Below are 18,124 nucleotides of genomic sequence, written 5' to 3'. Positions count from 1 at the left end.
CAACAGCTGTCCAAGCAGCAGATCGTGGTGGTATGAAGGCACCTTACGGCTATATTAGAGCCACAGATGTGATCATCATGTCTTTGAAAAAAATGATGCTGTGTTGTGTGTTCACTGACACTATCTATGATGTTGAAGTAAAGCTCAGACTTACTGTGCTGTGTGGAGCTATCTGTGGTTTTGATATCAATATTGGTGCAGCCATATAAAGTCATTTCACTGTAGTAGAACAATAAAACAAAAAGCGACTTATAAATGCAGTACACAATTTGCTAGACTAATACATTAAGACCTATAAGTGTTATTTGGAGGCTTACGGTTTTCTTAACTGAAAATAGTTTTCAGTCTTGTATTAGCATGCAGATGGACATCATCCCTTAAAGCCATAAGCATGGTAAACTGTAGCATAGACAAAATAACACATAATTCATGGGCCATTTTCTGTTCAATGCTCTTAAGGCCTAATGCAGGATGTATCACGCGCGTGTGTGTGTGTGTGTTTCTCTGACTCTACCAGGGCTTTTAACCAGGGCAGTTTGTCTTATGTGAGGTTAGTCATTGCCATATTAATGTGAATAATTGATTTAAAGAAACATTCATGTGCTCAACAATGTTGTGGCATTTAAGTGTGGTTTGTGTATACGAATGTGTGTATTGGGGACAGCCTGAGTAGTTAATAACTCTGCTCGCTCCCACCCTACCGTACTAGTGGAAGAAAGGATTAAATTAAGTTGTTAAACACAGGGTGTGGCTTCCTTTTCTGTAGTTTAATGGATGCTTTGTTTGTTTCGGTATTGCAAGGCTATCACAGACTAAATGAAACCAATAATAACATTTAAATCAGCTTTGAATAGTACTGGGTATTTAAATAAACTATAAACAAGCTGATTATATAAATTATATAAATATTTTATTTATGTACTTTTAAAAATGTAAGATGTCAAGCTTTGGCCATGCGTCTCTAGAGATGTAATTAGTTGTGTCGCAGGGTAGGTGAGTCAGTCAACAATTGGTAATGAACTCTAACCAATTACTTTTGTTGTTCCCATAGCGATGAGTTGCCTGTGAACTAGAAGCTGATTTAAGAGAAATATATCAGTCTTTACATTCAGTTTGAACCATGTACAGCATTTGATAATTTGTCGTACAAGATCCGTGAGGCTAAGATGAATTGGATTTTGAGCAGGATCATTACTCATCATTACTTAAGTGTTCCTGAAGCTCCACTGGTAAAGCACTGTGTAAGCATTGCAAAGGTCATAGGTTCGGTCCCCAGGGAACACATATAGTGATAAAATGTAAACCTTGTAATGCACTGTAAGTTGGTTTGGATAAAAGCATCTGCCAAATACATAAAGGTAATGTAAATGTTAAGGACTCAAGTACTTCGAAGTGATATCAATGTTCAGTGATGACCGTGATTATCGATAACGGCAGGTGATTTGGTTTATTTCCTAAATCATTTCATATCGCCGGTCATATTTTTACCAGTGGGATATGGGATGAGACAATACAGTCTATATCGGTATGGTGTGATATGACCATCCTTTGCAACAGAAGCTTTGTAGTTGTGCACTACAAAAAAACCCTGTCCTTGAATTTTATATTCATCATACGCTGCTTCAATAAAGGTGATCGTGACATCTCGCATAAGGCTTTGACTTGCATGAAAACTAGATATTCACCGAAATACCGCCCAATAATCGGTATCGATTGAATAAAGACATTTTTTATAGTATCCGCCAATAGTTTAATAACAGCCAATTGTCATGGCCGATATATCCTGCAAATCAAAAAAGAACAGGAAAATGCAATGAATTTGAGCTCTGTGTATAGAAAATGCAAAGAAATATCACCAGTTTAAAGGGACACTGACACTCACGCAAAGTTAAACATTTGATTTTTACAGTTTCGGAATCCATTCAGCCGACCTCCGGGTCTGGCAGTTCCACTTTTAGCATAGCTTAGCACAATCCATAGAATCTGATTAGACCATTAGCATTGCGCTAAAAATAACCAAAGAGTTTAAAACTTGACTCTTCGGTTACGCTTTAGATTACAGCCCGGAAAGTACTGCGTAAGTACAGCGAATTTACAGCGTATGTTTCTGTAATTATAGTTTACTTATGAAAGAACATACGTGTAATTATAAGGGAACGATTTATAATATTTGGGTAATAAATGGGGTAATGACCAGGAAAAATACAAATACTATATGCAGTAAAGTACTGCGTAAGTACAGCAAATTTACAGCATACATTTCTGTAATTATAGTGTACTTATAAAGTACATACATGTATTTTTAAGGAAACAATTTATAATATTTTGGGAACATAGGGGTAACAAGTGCCACTTTAATTTACAGCCCGCAGATATTGTATTTACTCTGTAACTACGTGAAACAAGGGTGTGACACCGTCACACAAGAAACATGTTGTACCGCTCATTTTATACATTATATTGTGGTTTTATGTATATTTGAGTTTTAAATAGGTTTTACATGTTTTCTTAGCCATTTTAATCCATTTTATTCCTTTTGCTATTTTATGTGTTTATGTCTTTTATTTTGTTTGGGTTGCCTGTCATGTGAGTAATCACATGACAGGAAACAATGCCAGTATAAAAGGAAGCAGCAGAAGCACATTGTGAGCATATGCTAAAGCTAAACCTCTGTTGGATTGTGGAGTTACCTATCATTGTGGACTTACCCTTCCAAACACGTTTTGTGGATTACACTTTTATTATATAAACACTGGAGGACACTTTGAACACTTGGACTTTTAGCACACTTGGACTTTTAGATTGTTTTAGGTTTGGTTTTTTATATTCCTTTCTTTTAACAGTCTTGAGTTTTTAGTGTGTTGTTTTAAGTCTTGTGTTTGTTAATACACTTATTTAAGTTGAATACACTTGTTTGTCTAATCATTTTAACTCTTTTAATCTCACACAGTAAAATCTGACCCCTTATATATATATTTTGTGACACAACCGATAGGGCTGATTGTTACAAGTGGGTAACAAGTGCCACTTTAATTTACAGCCCACAGATGCTATACTTTCTCTGTAACTACCTGAAACAAGGGGGTAAAAAATTGACTTAGACTATATTTGAATCGTTAGTCCGAAGTTATGAATTACTTACTGTATTAATAATTTGTAATTTCCCACGTTTTAGCATACATATGTAATATTAAAATAGTTATAAAATATTTACTGCATATATTATTTGTATTTTTCCTGGTTGTTACCCCTTTATTCCCCAAATATTATAAATTGTTCCCTTATAATTACACGTACGTACTTCATAAGTATACTTACAGAAACATACGCTGTAAATTCGCTGTACTTACACAGTACTTTCCAGGCTGTAATCGAAAGCGTTTCCGACTCTTCTGTAGTTACATCGTGTAAGACCGACGGAAAATTGAAAGTTGCGATTTTCTAGGCAGATATGGCTAGGAACTATACTCTCATTCTGGCATACTAATCAAGTACTTTGCTGCTGTAACATGGCTGCAGCAGGTGCAATGATATTACGCAGCAGCCGAAAATTGTCCTCTTAGTAACTTTCAATGACACTGATGGACTACTCAGGTTCAATGGATTGTGCTAAGCTATGCTAAAAGTGCTAGCGCCAGACCCAGAGATCTGCTAAATGGATTCATAAATGGTAAGAATCAAATGTTTAACTCTAATGGAGCTGAAAAATTAGCATTTAAAAAAAAGTGGAGTGTCCCTTTAATGTCATTATATGCTTGAATAATCTTCAGAATTGAGTTCATGCAAGTTAAAATAACCTCCAAACTATCCGCATCGGCCGATATCACTCTAAATAATTGGCTATAGCAATCGGTGGAAACAGTTTATATCGGCGCATCTCTAATGAAATGTTTCTATCACAAATATACCGGGATATTTACCATTTATCAAATTTAATCCAAAAGTTACAGAGATATGAATTTTGGTCAACAGCCCTAAGAACTACACACAAGGGTCCTCATACCATATGATTCATATGATTTAGTGGTTCGCTGCAGGTTTGAATGTTTTAACGCATATGAGGAAGACCAACAACTAAATGTTTATAGATTGAGTACCCCCCCCCAATCACACCAAAGTAGGTATAAAATTAACAACAGGTCCACCCATTATTAAAATTTACATAGAAAAAAATGAATTATTACATTAATTTATAAATGTAAAAAGTATTTATTTAACTGTGGGTTGTGAAGTGTAAATGAAAATCAACTGTTTTTATCAAGTGTATATTATAAACAGGCATGCGGTGATAGTAGTACTGTATGAGATCAGTGGTTCTGCTTAGCTCGTAAAACGGAAGGGTTCAGGTTTCATACATCCATGATACTTGCTCTTTAAACATTTGACAGGATGTTTCTGCATTGTGTTCTCATTTTGCATTTGGATATCGATTGGAGACCCCCACTTACAACCGGGAATCAGGAAGCATTTGGCGTTCTACACTTAAATGTTTGTTGTCTAACAAAACATGTTAATGTAATGCATTGTAAAGCATGTCGACTAAAAGCAAAAAGGTAATGCTGTCTCAAGATTAAGATGGTGACATTAGTTTTATGTAGACCCACTTGCTTAAAGTGATGGTTGAACCAAATAAAACTTCTGTCATTATTTACTAAACCTCATGTGAGTTTCTTTGTTATGTTGAATACAAAAGAAGATATAGTCAATTGGGCGGTACCTTTTCAAAACGCTTTTAAACCTAAAAGGTGCATGTTGGTACCTTATGGCGCTTTTCCATTGCATAGTACCCCACGGTTTGGTTTAGGTCGGGTCAGCTCACCTCACTTTGGCTTCATTAGCTTTTCCTTTGTTTAGTAACATTTCGGAGAGGGTGGGATCATAGGCGTGTCGTTATATTTGCGCTGCCTACTGCTGTGACATCATACAAGTAAGAGCGTCGTTGTACATTCCCATACATTCATTTATTTCTCAGTCCGCCACAAAATTTAAATTGACCACCACAAATAGATGTTTGCACATCACGTTTTTCACTACATCTGTCTCACATGACAGTTTCTTTACAAAACACATTTTGACATGACGAGACACACATCACGGGCTAAATACATGTTTTGCCGAGCTTCGCATAGTGCGCCCTCAAAAAATAAGTCACCGTCTGCCACTGCATCCCAGTGACAACTTGTGTACCTTTTACTGAGAGTGTAGCGGTCAAATGGTAGCTTATTGTATTAGCAGTGCAAAGATTGTGACATTCTGACAAATACAGCTTGGAATCACTTTGGTTAACTTTGGTTTGTCTGCCAAATGCATACATGTAAATTTAACTTTGTGTCAAATTAAACCCTCCTTGCACAGTTGGCGTAACAAATAGGATATTTATTGTTACTGACATTTATGTAGCCATAACTTTATGTTATTAAGTACCAAGACAAAACTGTAAGATGCCACTGCAGCTGGACTGTAAAACTTGTCCATATCCTGTCGGTAAGAGGGGCCAAAGCCATTGACTTCACTCTTGGCCAGAATCTCTAAGTGAAATCTGATACTGACAGCTACAACAAAGTAATATATAGAGCTGAGCGTGGCATAATGTGAGAATTTATGGTGGCTGAATGTGACTTGAGCAGCAGGATTCCAAACGGTGTGATGGGCGCTTATATCCGGACAAGTAATTTAAAGGTTGATGTTTCAAAGCCTAGAGGCAGCGATTTATGGGATGCGTTACCCGGGTCCTTCATCACAATTTCAACCTTGGACAAGGCATTTAACCCCAGGTTGCTCTGGGTGGGCAGTCACTGTAATAAATATATTTGAAGTTGCTCTGTGTAAGAACATGCAGCTAAATGTCTAATAAGGTAACATTGGATTAAAAGGGGCAGTGAGTCGAGTTACTCTTACAATGAGACTGTTGGACCTGCTGGTTGCCACAACTCAATGATAACTGAAGGTCAGTCAGTCATCTAGGGTCATATCCAACATTTCTACTCATCTGCTGGTGATGAATGTGTGACCTGCATACACCTTGAGTAGGGGAGGAGGTATCACCACGGATTAATCTTAATTCACATCTTCCAACAGCAAACCCTTTTTTTCCTTAAAGAGCACCTATTATCAGATTCACAATTTTACATTTCCTTTGGTGTGTGTGTATTAGTACATGTTAACGATATGCAAAAGATACATACCCCAAAGTAAACGATGACGCGAGTTATTGTCTCCAACGTAAATCTCTTTTCTTGGACTACAACAAACACATGGATTTAGGCAATAGTTTACTTTCTGGGATTGTTGACGTAGAGAAGACCGACATTATCATAATTCCTCCCGTTTGGACTCACAGCCTGTAAGTTAACTCCTGCAGCATTGCATTGTGAGCGAATCTTTCAAACATGGGAAGGAGCGTCAGATTTCTGGCTGAAGTCAGAGGTATTCAGGCCAATCACAACGTACAGATTAGCTGGCCAATCAGGGACACAGCTTTTTTTAAATCAATGAGTTTTGTACGAAATCAGTGCGTTTCAGAAAGACAGGAATATATGAAACTACAAAAATGTACGGTATTAGGGGTGTAACGGTTCAAATGACTCACGGTTCGGTGCGCATCACAGTTTTAGGGTCACTGTTTCAGTACGTTTTTGTATACTTTGGTCACAACAAGCTTCTTTACAAAAATAAAAACCTAAGCCGTTTTTAACCTCTGCCAAATCAACATTTTCAATTAAGAGCACTTGTATTATTATACTACTAACTTCAAAATGCACATAAAATAGATTAGAACACTGGGTTAATTTTTATATTTTATCTTCAAGTTTTTTTGCAAGAAGATCAGTTTGTTAACATTTAAAAACGATGGCAATGTGTGCCGTTTCTGTCTCACCTGTGATTGCGTGCTATCAACCACACCCTGGTGCTGACGGCGTAATAAGCGACTCATATTAGATGTATTGCCTTGAGCATACGGCACTCGCAAATTTTATAGTTTTGTCCACGTTTTCTTGAGCATCGCTGCTGCAGTAGACTTAAATGAAGCTGGCGGTGCCTCTATTATCATCTTTTCTCCTTCACTTGTCACGCTAAACGGTCCGCGCCACACACACAAACGGACACAAACACCTGAGGAGGAACTGTGATGTTGTCAACAGATTTGCTTACTAAACTATGATATTATTGGACATATTATTGGATTATTGTTACTGTGCCGAGTCGAAGTACTCCCAAAAGTGCTATTACGCCATAAAATATAGTTCCTCTTTTAAATCCGCTTAGAAAAGGGCTTTGTTTTATTTTGTACCACCAAACTTGCTCGTATAACTACTCGTCTTAAATAGGAAAAACGTTGATGTGTTTGGTCACTTCTAACTTTATCTCTGAATGGTACCATTGAATGAATGGGCCTAAGCTAAATGCTATCGAAGTGTCGCAGCACGCTCCAGCGCTTATGTGCACGCACACAGATGATAGAGGGATGTATCAACAATTCTTAGTTAAGGTAATAACATATTTTAATATTGAAAATGAGTAGACTATTCCTTTAAGCAGAACGTAACAGATTGGTAAGGTAAGGATGCTAAAACATTGAAACCATGTCTGAATTTGTGATCGTAGAAACCATAGATATGTATAATAAAGGCTAGATGTCTCGCCCGTGCTGCTGGCCAATTGAGTGAAACGTTCGCATTTGGCGGCCATCTTACCACAGGGCGCTCGCTCACTCGTAGCATTGTGTTTAATGGAGCATGTACTTTTAAATGACCATAACTTGCTCAATTTTCTACCGATTTTCAAACGGTTTGGTTTGTTATAAACGTTGTTATAAACATTTTGAAAATCGGTAGAAAATTGAGCAAGTTATGGTCATTTAAAAGTACAGCGCTGTCTAAGGTAAGATTGCCACCAGGTGATGACATTAAAGACTCCGCTGTAAGACATCTAGCCTTTATTATACATATCAATGGTAGAACCGACAAACAACAAGCGCTACTTTGCATTGCACAAAACTCGTGTTTGAATTATGGTTTGAATAGTCACTAGTAAATTCTTTTAATACGAAAACATAGGCTACTTACAGGCTGCGAGTCAGAAGCAGGCAAAATTATGATAATGTGCATCGAGTCCACGTAAACTCATTAAGGCTGTTGCCTAGAATCCTTGCGTTCATTGTAGTCCAAGAAAAGAGATTTCATTGCAGACTTTAGTATTTGCATATTGTTAACATACTTACACACCAAAAGAAATGTAAAATCATGAAAATGAAAATAGGGTCTCTCTAAAGGGTTGATCTCCAATCCATTGATAATCCATTGGTATTATCCATGATTAAAACAAATGTGTGCTTAAAGGAATCATTTACTTTGGCATTATTAACATGCACCTATTTCATTGCTAAAACATCGTTATTGTACTCTCTTCCTTAAACAAACAAATTTTGTACAAAACTCATCAATTTGAAAAGCGTTGTCACCGTTAGGTGCTCTTTAATGTTACACAGGACTACCTTTAAAGCTTAAGTAAAGTACTTCATAGTAGGCATTTATTCACAGGACAATCAATTAAATTATTTACATTTAAACTACGGGGCCGTTGAATGCTTTATTCTGATTGGTTGAGAAATGTTCAACGGTTATGCATTATTTTTCAAAAAATGCACACCTTACATGTCAAGTGTCTTAGCAATGTCTGTTGTAACCGTCGTATAAGCAAAAAAAAAATATTCGGTTCTTTGAATTATTTGAAATTAATGAACACCTGCGTGTAACGGCACTCCGCTTCGTGGCGAGCCGCGTTACTACCTTGGGTGTGCATTATTTTCAAGTAATTCAACGGCCTGTCGTCAATTATCCTTACGCTTTTTGGCAGATGCTTTAATTGAAAGTGACTTACAGCAAACAACGTGTTGTTCCCTTGGGATTAAACCCATGACCTTTTCTGCCCTACAAAGGCTCCTTAACCCGCTAGTGCAGAGGCAAGCAAAGTCATTCCTAGAGAGCTGCAGTCCTGCATTTAAATATGTCATTTTTAGGACCAAAGACATTAGGAATAAAACGACCAACTACAGGTGGTATGGTAACTTTAAACGTTTTAAAAAGCAGCTCTGCAGTGGGTTAAAACTGAAAACAGTATCACCTCACACTTCTTCAGTAGGTGCAAAGCATTTTCCTCCCTTAACTGCATTACCCAGCAATTTGAAGCCACATGGTGATTCCTCACCTCTTGTTGGACTGTGCAAGCAAGATTGTTTGGTTTATGTGTGTGTGTGTTTGACCTTCCTGGTCATATGAAAGGTTACAAGTTTTTTTTTTTCTCGGAGTGAGAGAAAAATCCATTTTTGTCAAGTGTCTGTGTAAAGCTCTAGGCCAAAATCTGTCTCTTTTCCCCTTCTCTCTCTGTTATCACACACGCACACACATATTTTATGTGGAGGTGTAAATATGTTTGTGTGAGCGCATGTGGGGTGTTTGTGTGTGTGCTCTCTGTGGTTCTGTAATTCGCAGATCATTTTATCACTGCAAGTTGTTGTGATATCAAGTAAGATAGGAAATGGCTTGCTGTCTGAGTGGGCATGCTGTGTGTGTGTTTAGTTATGTTAATGAATGTTAACAAACCTAATTGCTAAACCAAATTATGGGTGCTGGACCACTTAGGCTTCTGTGGTTTTGCTGTCAGTGCTGATGCTTTGCCACAATTAGCCATGGTGGTTATGCTGTATGGGCGGCCTGAGTTTGAACCTGGGTTATTTTCAAGCCAGCATTGGGTCAAAAGGGATGAATATGCATTATGCATTTCTAATAGTTTCCGTTTAGACGCAAAATTTATGGGAGGACGTCGTGCGTCATGCATGCACCATTTTTTTAAGGGGGCACAGTGTGCACAGCTCACAGAAATTTGTGCATACACACTGTAAAAAATACTTTGCTGCCTTAACATTTTTTGTTCAACTCGGATTTACAAGTCATTTCAACTTACTATTATTTATCTTAAGAGATGAGTTGTTATAACTACAGATGAGTTGTTATAGTCTCGCGTAGCCAGACCTTCAATACTGAAGGTCTGGTGTTTTTCGCTGCTTTTTCTGGACAAAGCCTGCCCACGAGCTGTTTGACCGACATGTCAAACAACCAATCACAGTTTGTTTCATCTAGCGTCACGTTTCGGACTCCCCACAATAACGAGCCGGCTGGCAACAAGTCAGTTATTGAAATAACCAGCCGCAACCAAATAGTATCTAAATAAACAACATTACTCACCATAGGACAACGTTGAGCACTTCATCAACAGCCACACCAATGAGACGATCCTGTTAAACGTCTGTTTGAAGCATATCTCTCCACTTTTTAACACATACAAGCAATTCAGGAGAACCAAACTTTTAAACTCCACTAACTGCCTTAAAGAAAACTCTTGGACGCCTTTTAGAGAGTCGATGCCGCGAACTATGCATATTTTTGAGAATCCAATGTTTAGCTGATCATGATAACTGCTCATTATTATCCACATGAACACGACTGATTCTCTTCCTTAATGGAACGTCAGAGCTTTGTTTTCCAGGGACTGAAACTAATCGCGACACTCGCGTTTCCTGGAAATCCGTTTTTTTTCAACCAATCAAAGACGACTTTAACATTTTCACAGGGTTTCCAGAAAAGTGTACGAAAAACATCAGACGTTCAGCCAACAGTTTGTGGGCGTGACGTCTGAGGCTGAGACTAGAGTTGTTATAACTTATAAAATTAAGTTGACTTTTCTCAACTATATTTTATAAGTTTTGACAACTCATCTCTGTTGACATGACTTGTAAATCTGAGTTGATTTAACAAAAAATTTTAAGGCAGCAAAGTATTTTTTACAGTGCACAGACATCAAACGAAATATTATAGAGCTTTCAGTCTTTTCCATGGTACCTACATTTCTAACAATCTGAACACCCCTGCTTTCATGCAAAATCCTCCAAAATAAAAGTGTTGACTAACTTTCATATCAAGTACTATTTCATCAGAATAATTACATATTGGTATAATATTTACATCTGAAACGGCATGTTTTATTTATTTAAGTTTTAATAATTTACTTGTTTAATTGTGTCATTAATGCATTTTGCACAAAAACTGCATTATCCTATAAAATTAATGTAATTTTAAATCCATTAAGTATATAAACAACGAAAATGACATAAGCTATAGCCACATGATTGGTTTTGATGTTCAACAATGATTTTAAAAAATGTATAGCAAAAATTATTACAAAAACGCATTATTGCCTCAAATTTTACCCCATATGTGAACGTGTGATTCCGCGCTCCTGTGAACTCTGGCGAACTTTGGCGTTGTATCAAGAAGATGAATCTAGAAATCTACTAATATAACGTTGAGAGGGTCACATTTTAAACCATACATTTTCTACACAGAGGAGGTTAACTGCACATCACCGTACTGGGGTTTTGGAAATGTTGTGAGCGTTTTTTACACGTTTTAATTCCTCAGATAGCAAAATGCAGCTGCAACAGCAAAGAGCCTGTGAGTGCGCTCAGACGCTGATGACGTCTGCGACTGCGCTATCTGCAGCTCCTGCCGCCAGAATAAAGTAATGTAACACGATCAAAATGATGAAAATCTCAACAAGAATGCAGCACATAATTGATAATATTGTGCATATTAAACAGATTAAAAGACAAATAACTGATTAATGGACGCTTCTTTGATTTTGAGGTTGCATGCAAAATCCAAAAAACAGGGGAGCATGTGCCCCCTCAGTTTGAATGGGCATGACACCTCTGATGAGATTATTGTAATGATTCACGCAACGCGATTTACTAATGTTTGCCAATGTGATATTATTGTTTTTTGCGCCATTATAGAAAAAAGCATGTCTTTTTGCCCTTGAAATGGCTGAAATTGTAGCTGATAGAAGAGGCATCAGAGAGCGTGTGGTACAAGGCAGAGGATTTTGTAATATGTAACAGTTTATTTGGAATGCCAGAGGAACATATTATTCAAAAAATATTGTTTGCCAAGCCATTTTTTTATTTGCAGGAGTAAAGAAGTCACGCAATACCAGGTGTTTCAAAACGTATTGTAAACCTTCACCTTTCAGTGTTGTATGGCTTTGATGGCTGTGATGTCTGAACTCAAGCGCATCACACATTAGTAGATCATGCGCAACTCATCAGCTCTGCTTATTTGCGACCCTGAACTAATCTGCGCTGCTCTTAGTAGATTGTGTTGGTCATTATCACCTGTTTTACCACTTCTGTCTGCGCTTCTTTGGAATTGCGCTCTGACGCCGATTTGCCCCGTTTAGTAAATCTGACCCTTAGTGTTTTTCACACTGTTCTTTAACCATTAAAAAAATAAGTCAGAAAGATGTCCTTTTAGGGCTCTACAGTCCTTCATTTTCATGATTCAGTGATGTTGAATGAGTTCAGGAGCTTGGTGAACTTACTTCTCGTTGGCTTGTTATGTTAATTTAGCCTTTTCAGCCTCCCAGGTATGTTCTGTATATTGTTTACGTTAGCTGAATAACTGTTAATGTGTACATTAACATGTACGTACACCTCTTCGGCCTGTTGTTCTGTAGGCTATGCTGTTGTTTAGTTGAATAACTTGCCTTTCCAGATTAAATGTCTGTTCTTGGGCTTGGATTTTGTGAAATAATTTTCTAAATAAATGCGATTTATAGACCGGTGCGACTTATATCACTCTTCATGATGCATTTTTTGACTGATGCGACTTATACTCCGGAGCGACTTATAGTCTGGAAAATACGGTAGATAAATTATTATAGCATGTTAAAATTACCACTTTGTAGGTGTGAGCAAAAATGTGCTGTTTTGGATGTGTCCTTTTAAATGCAAATGAGCTGATCTCTGCACTAAATGGCAGTGCCGTGGTTGGATATTGCAGATTAAGGGGTGGTATTATCCCCTTCTGACATCACAGGGGAGACCAATTTCAAAGACCTAATTTTTTACATGCTTGCAGAGAGTGGTTTACCAACAACGAAGTTATTGTGTTGTTCTTTTTCACATTTTCTAGGTTGATAGATTGGGGACCCAATTATTTTCATTATATTTACCCTTTAAAGAGTGATAATTTGACTTTTACGCACGTTGACCTGTAATTGCGAAAAAACGGTCTACATTGCAATAGGCTTTATGACCAGCTGCACTACTTCCTGTACTTCAGCCAGCTCCTTGTTTCCTGTCTGCCATTATTGGACCAACAGATTAATCCAGGTGTGCCTGACCTCAGTAGTCACAACAACAATAATCAGACACACCTGGATTAATCAGTTTGTCCAATAATGGCAGACAGGAAACAAGGAGCTGGCTGAAGTTCAGGAAGTAGTGCAGCTGGTCATAAAGCCTATTGCAATGTAGACCGTTTTTTCGCAATTACAGGTCAAAGTGCGTAAAAGTCAAATTATCACTCTTTAAAGGGTAAATATAATGAAAATAATTGGGTCCCCAATCTATCAACCTAGAAAATGTGAAAAAGAATCACCTCACTTGAGCATGAAAACGTTTTTGCGATATATGGTAGTTTATGTAAAATTGCCGTGTTTCCATCAGATGCATTGTGCACAATTTATAGTAATGAAAATGCGGCTGGTGATATCTCATGAATCATTCCCCTTCCAGCAACATTTTACTTCCTTGCCCAGTTTTAACCACTATGCCACACTGCCAGATCTTCATCTTGTTAAGAGTGCCTTATATCTACCACTGCTTACATCCTGTTTGGAGCTCGTAATTAAATCTGTACATTATTAGAACTGATATTTTCTGTATACTTAATGCCAAAATCCCAGCAAAAACATATTGTAAAAGGTTGGGTTGAATATTAGTTTTGTAAGTAAACCTCTTCATTTAAACAGGCAATATCTAATGCTATAAAAATAAGTAGGTGGTAATTTTGGAAATTGCATGATACAAAGTGAAAAACTGCTTAGAAATGTAAATGTGAAAGAGTGAAACAGCCTAAAACAGTAGTTCAGTAGCACTGTTGAGAAGTGTGTGTCTTGTTCACAAGTTTTCAGGTGCCTATAGCTCAGTTAGTAAACCTAAGGTGACCATACGTGCCATTCTTCCCGGACACGTCCCGTCCAGGATTTCGGTGCATCTTTCGTAAGTCGCATTTGTTGACCGCATACGCCATTCAGATAAAAACATAAGACATACAATCGTAGTTTCATTCTTACCTTAAAATGTAACGGTTGCTTTTCTGTAATATTAATAATAATCCTCTATGACGTATGCCGTCGAGAAATACGACTTCTAGAAGACGCACCCGAAATCCTGGACAGGACGGGTCCGGGAAGAATGGCACGTATGGTCACCCTAGTAAACCATTGGGTCCGTAGCGCAAAAGGTCATGGGTTTGATCCCCTGGCATCACGCATATTGATAAAATGTAGCTTGAATGCCCTATAAGTCGTTTGGATAAAATGTAAATGTAAAAGTGACTTGAAGGAATATTCAATTTTCTTAAAAGAAAATCTGCAAAATCCAGATAATTTACTCACCACCATGTCATCCAAAATGTTTATGTCTTTCTTTGTTCAGTCGAGAAGAAATTATGTTTTTTGAGGAAAACATTGCAGGATTTTTCTCATTTTAATTGACTTTAATAGAGCCCAACATTTAATACTTAACTCAACACTAAACAGTTTTTTTCAACGGAGTTTCAAAGGACTATAAACGAGGCATAAGTGTCTTATCTAGCAAAACGATTGTCATTTTTGACAAGAAAAATAAAAAACTTTTAAACCACAACTTCTCGTCTAAATCCGGTCGTGATGCCCCATCGTGACCCCACGCAATACGTCATGACGTCAAGAGGTCACAGAGGACTAACGCGAAACTCCGCCCCAGTGTTTAAAAGTGTGTTGAAAGAGGACCGTTCCTACATTGTTGTATGTCAAATGATACTAGTTAATGTCTTTGTGTCAGTTTATTGTTTACAATGGTCCGCAAATGTGCGTTTTATATATGTAACACGTGACCTCCCTACATCACTACGCATTTACGTTAGGTCGCGCTGGACCGGATCTAGACGAGAAGTTGTGGTTTAAAAGAGCATATTTGTTATTTTTCTTGTCAAAAATGAAAATCGTTTCACTAGACAAGACCCCCACGCCCCGCCTGGGACCGCCCACAGTCCTCCGAAACTCAGTGAAAAAAACTGTTACGTGTTGAGCCAAGTACCAAATGTTGGGCTCCATTAAAGTCCATCAAAATGTGAAAAATCCTGCAATGCCCTCCTCAAAACACATAATTTCCTCTCGACCGAAAAAAGAAAGACATCAACATTTTGGATGACATGGTGGTGAGTAAATTATTTGGATTTTTCTTTTAAGAAAATGGAATATTCCTTTAAGCTGTTTCTTAAAGAATTGGCAGAGTAAGCCCTGTGGTTAATCTATTCACTTTTTATAGTGTTATTGTACATATACATGTTTTCAAATACATTTTTCATAAACAAACAGAAGCGCAAAAATGCGTTGATTACAGTAACATGTTTAATTTGCATTAAATCTACCGGTTCTCTTCATCTCTATTTGTTCTGGCCGTTTTATTGCCTCCTCGAGTACACAGTCATGTGATGCGTTACCACGGTAACGTCTCCTCGTGCAGAGGAGGGCTGCTCAACTGTCTGCCGATGAACATCCACACTTCCAGCATATTTACAACACTCACACCACACGCATACTTACAAACACTTCTAATTTAAGCAGTTGCCGTGCAACCAAATGCAAAATGCATGTAAGGTTTCGCGGATATATAGGAAACAAATGTACACATTAAATAATGCAGACTCATGCATGTGCATGTTTTAATATGTGTGTGTATGATAGTGACGTTGTGTGTACATGTGTTTTATTTGCTATGCATGACACAGGGAGTTACTCTGTTGCTCAGCAACTCAGCATCCTTAATTAGAATCACAGCTAAAGGTGAACAAACAGATTATTCTCACTGCGTGTGGCATACTGTGTAGATGACTTTTGATGCACAAGTAACTGTAAGTTTGCATTTGGGAGACATTTTATTTGATGTGTGTTTCCTGGGGATGGAACCCAAGACCGTTGTGTTGCTAACACAATGCTTTACCAACTGAGCTGTAGGAACACATGTTCATTTTGTGTGTGCGTGCCTGCGGATGAGTAATATATAATCTCTGAGTCATAGCTAGATATGACGTACTGTAAACATAAAATAAATTGTCTAAATATCTAAAATCACCAAACTGAATATAAGTGACCCTGACTATGAAAACCCAGCAAAAGTCTTATATTGTGATTACTGTTTATTACATAAAATCATCCTACATAATGTGAAGAATATTCTGTGAAAAATAACATTGATATCTTTAATATTGAATGAGTAAGAAATTATAGTGAAATGAATGGTTGAAATCAAAGAGCACTTATTGTCCGATTCATGATTTTACATTTCCTTTGGTGTCTAAGTGTGTATTAGTACATGTTAACAATATGCAAAAGGTACATACAAGTAAACGATAATGCGAGTTATCGTCTCCAGTGTAAATCTCTTTTTTTGGAATACAACAAACACACGGATTGTAGGCAACAGTTTACTTCCTGGGATTGGTGATGAAGTAAAGACCGACATTATCATAATTCCTCCCGCTTGGACTTGCAGACTGTAAGTTAACTCCTGTTAGCATTGCATTGTGAGCTAATCTTTCAAACATGGTCAGGAGCGTCACATTTCCGTTTGATGTCAGAGGTATTCAGGCCAATCACAACGTACAGATTAGCTGGCCAATCAAGGACACAGCGCTTTTCAAATCCATGTGTGTAAGAAGAGAGTAAAATCTGGAGCTACAAAAATTTGGAAAATAATGTGTTTTTAACCATAAACCACGCGAACACATTGTATTATACCAAATACACAAAATAACATTGTTTTTTAGCAATTAAATGGGTGCTCTTTAAAGCAACACTAAAGAGTTTTTGCTCTTTGCTCCCCCTACAGGTTGGAAGCAGAATTGTCCATTACCACTGTCGTAAAAAAATTAGCCTACTGCAGCAAAGCTGGCTCTGATTGGATTGTAGGTCCGCTGTAAAGCAAGTTTTTGTAGTTTTCACTGGAAACTTCTTTAGTGCAGTTTTGGCCAATAGAGGGCTGCAAAGCGAATGTGAAAGTGCCGTTCACCCTGTATCGAGTAGATGAACGACTGAAACTTTTTTGGAAACGTTATTTTAAGGTAAAACCACTGTTCTGCAAAGTTTGTCTTCAACCCTTATCAAACACACCTGCCAGAAATTTGTATGTAATTCTGAACACAGACATACACTACATAGATGCCACAGCACATAAATGCAGAGTCCTCCATATTGTGGAGGACAAAACTTTCCAATAAACAAAACTGATGAACAGGGGACCTGCGGTTTATTTAAATAAATAGCACAGAAGTCGTTTATTTCAATGATTAATGATCCACGTGAACTAATTTTTCAAAAAAATACTTATTGTCATGAGGAATTGTGAAAACACAGGCTCGTGAAGCATTGAAATTGGGCTAGACATTATTGTGCCTTTAAATATAGATAAACTGCAGCTCTTCTGTTTACTTGTATGTGTTTATAGGGCAATGTGCATATATGTTTATGGCCCAGAGGACTTGAATTAGCCGAATCATGTGTGTTGGAGGTAACTTCTGCAGGACGGTGGACCATCAGGAGGAGAATTGGACAACATTGACCTCCTATAGATTTATATGGTTATATAAAGGAATTATATAAGTATGCATTATTTTATTTGAAATTAAACACTGTAAAAAAAATTGCCAGTAACTTACTGTATTAAGATGTATGTGATTTACTAGCAACAGTTTGTTCAAAGTTAAATGAACATTAAACATTAACATCAAATATTTGTCTTTACAGAATAAATCTATAAAATAACAGCCTCATGCAAAGCATTCTGGCAACCAGAAATCCTTATCAACCCTTTTCTGTTTTTTCCTTCAGATTTTGGTTCCCAGAATGCTTTGCATATGGCTGTTATTTTAGTTTTTTTCTGTAAAGTTAAAGACTTGCTAATGTTTATTTAACTCTGTTTATCAAACGGTTGCCAGTAAATAACATCAATTTAAGTCTACAG

The 18,124-nt window shown here is 37.4% G+C and overlaps 1 protein-coding gene across 2 annotated transcripts in view; it reads left to right on the top strand.

Moving 5' to 3' along the window:
- kcnq3 (potassium voltage-gated channel, KQT-like subfamily, member 3) overlaps positions 1-18,124 on the top strand; it is a 53,098-nt gene that overhangs the window by 1,401 nt on the left and 33,573 nt on the right. The window lies entirely within an intron of this gene.

The sequence above is a fragment of the Misgurnus anguillicaudatus genome, chromosome 2 (genome assembly GCF_027580225.2).
Source record: "Misgurnus anguillicaudatus chromosome 2, ASM2758022v2, whole genome shotgun sequence".
NCBI lineage: Eukaryota > Metazoa > Chordata > Actinopteri > Cypriniformes > Cobitidae > Misgurnus > Misgurnus anguillicaudatus.
Note: the sequence above shows the minus strand (reverse complement) of the source record. Positions and strands in the feature narration are given on the sequence as shown.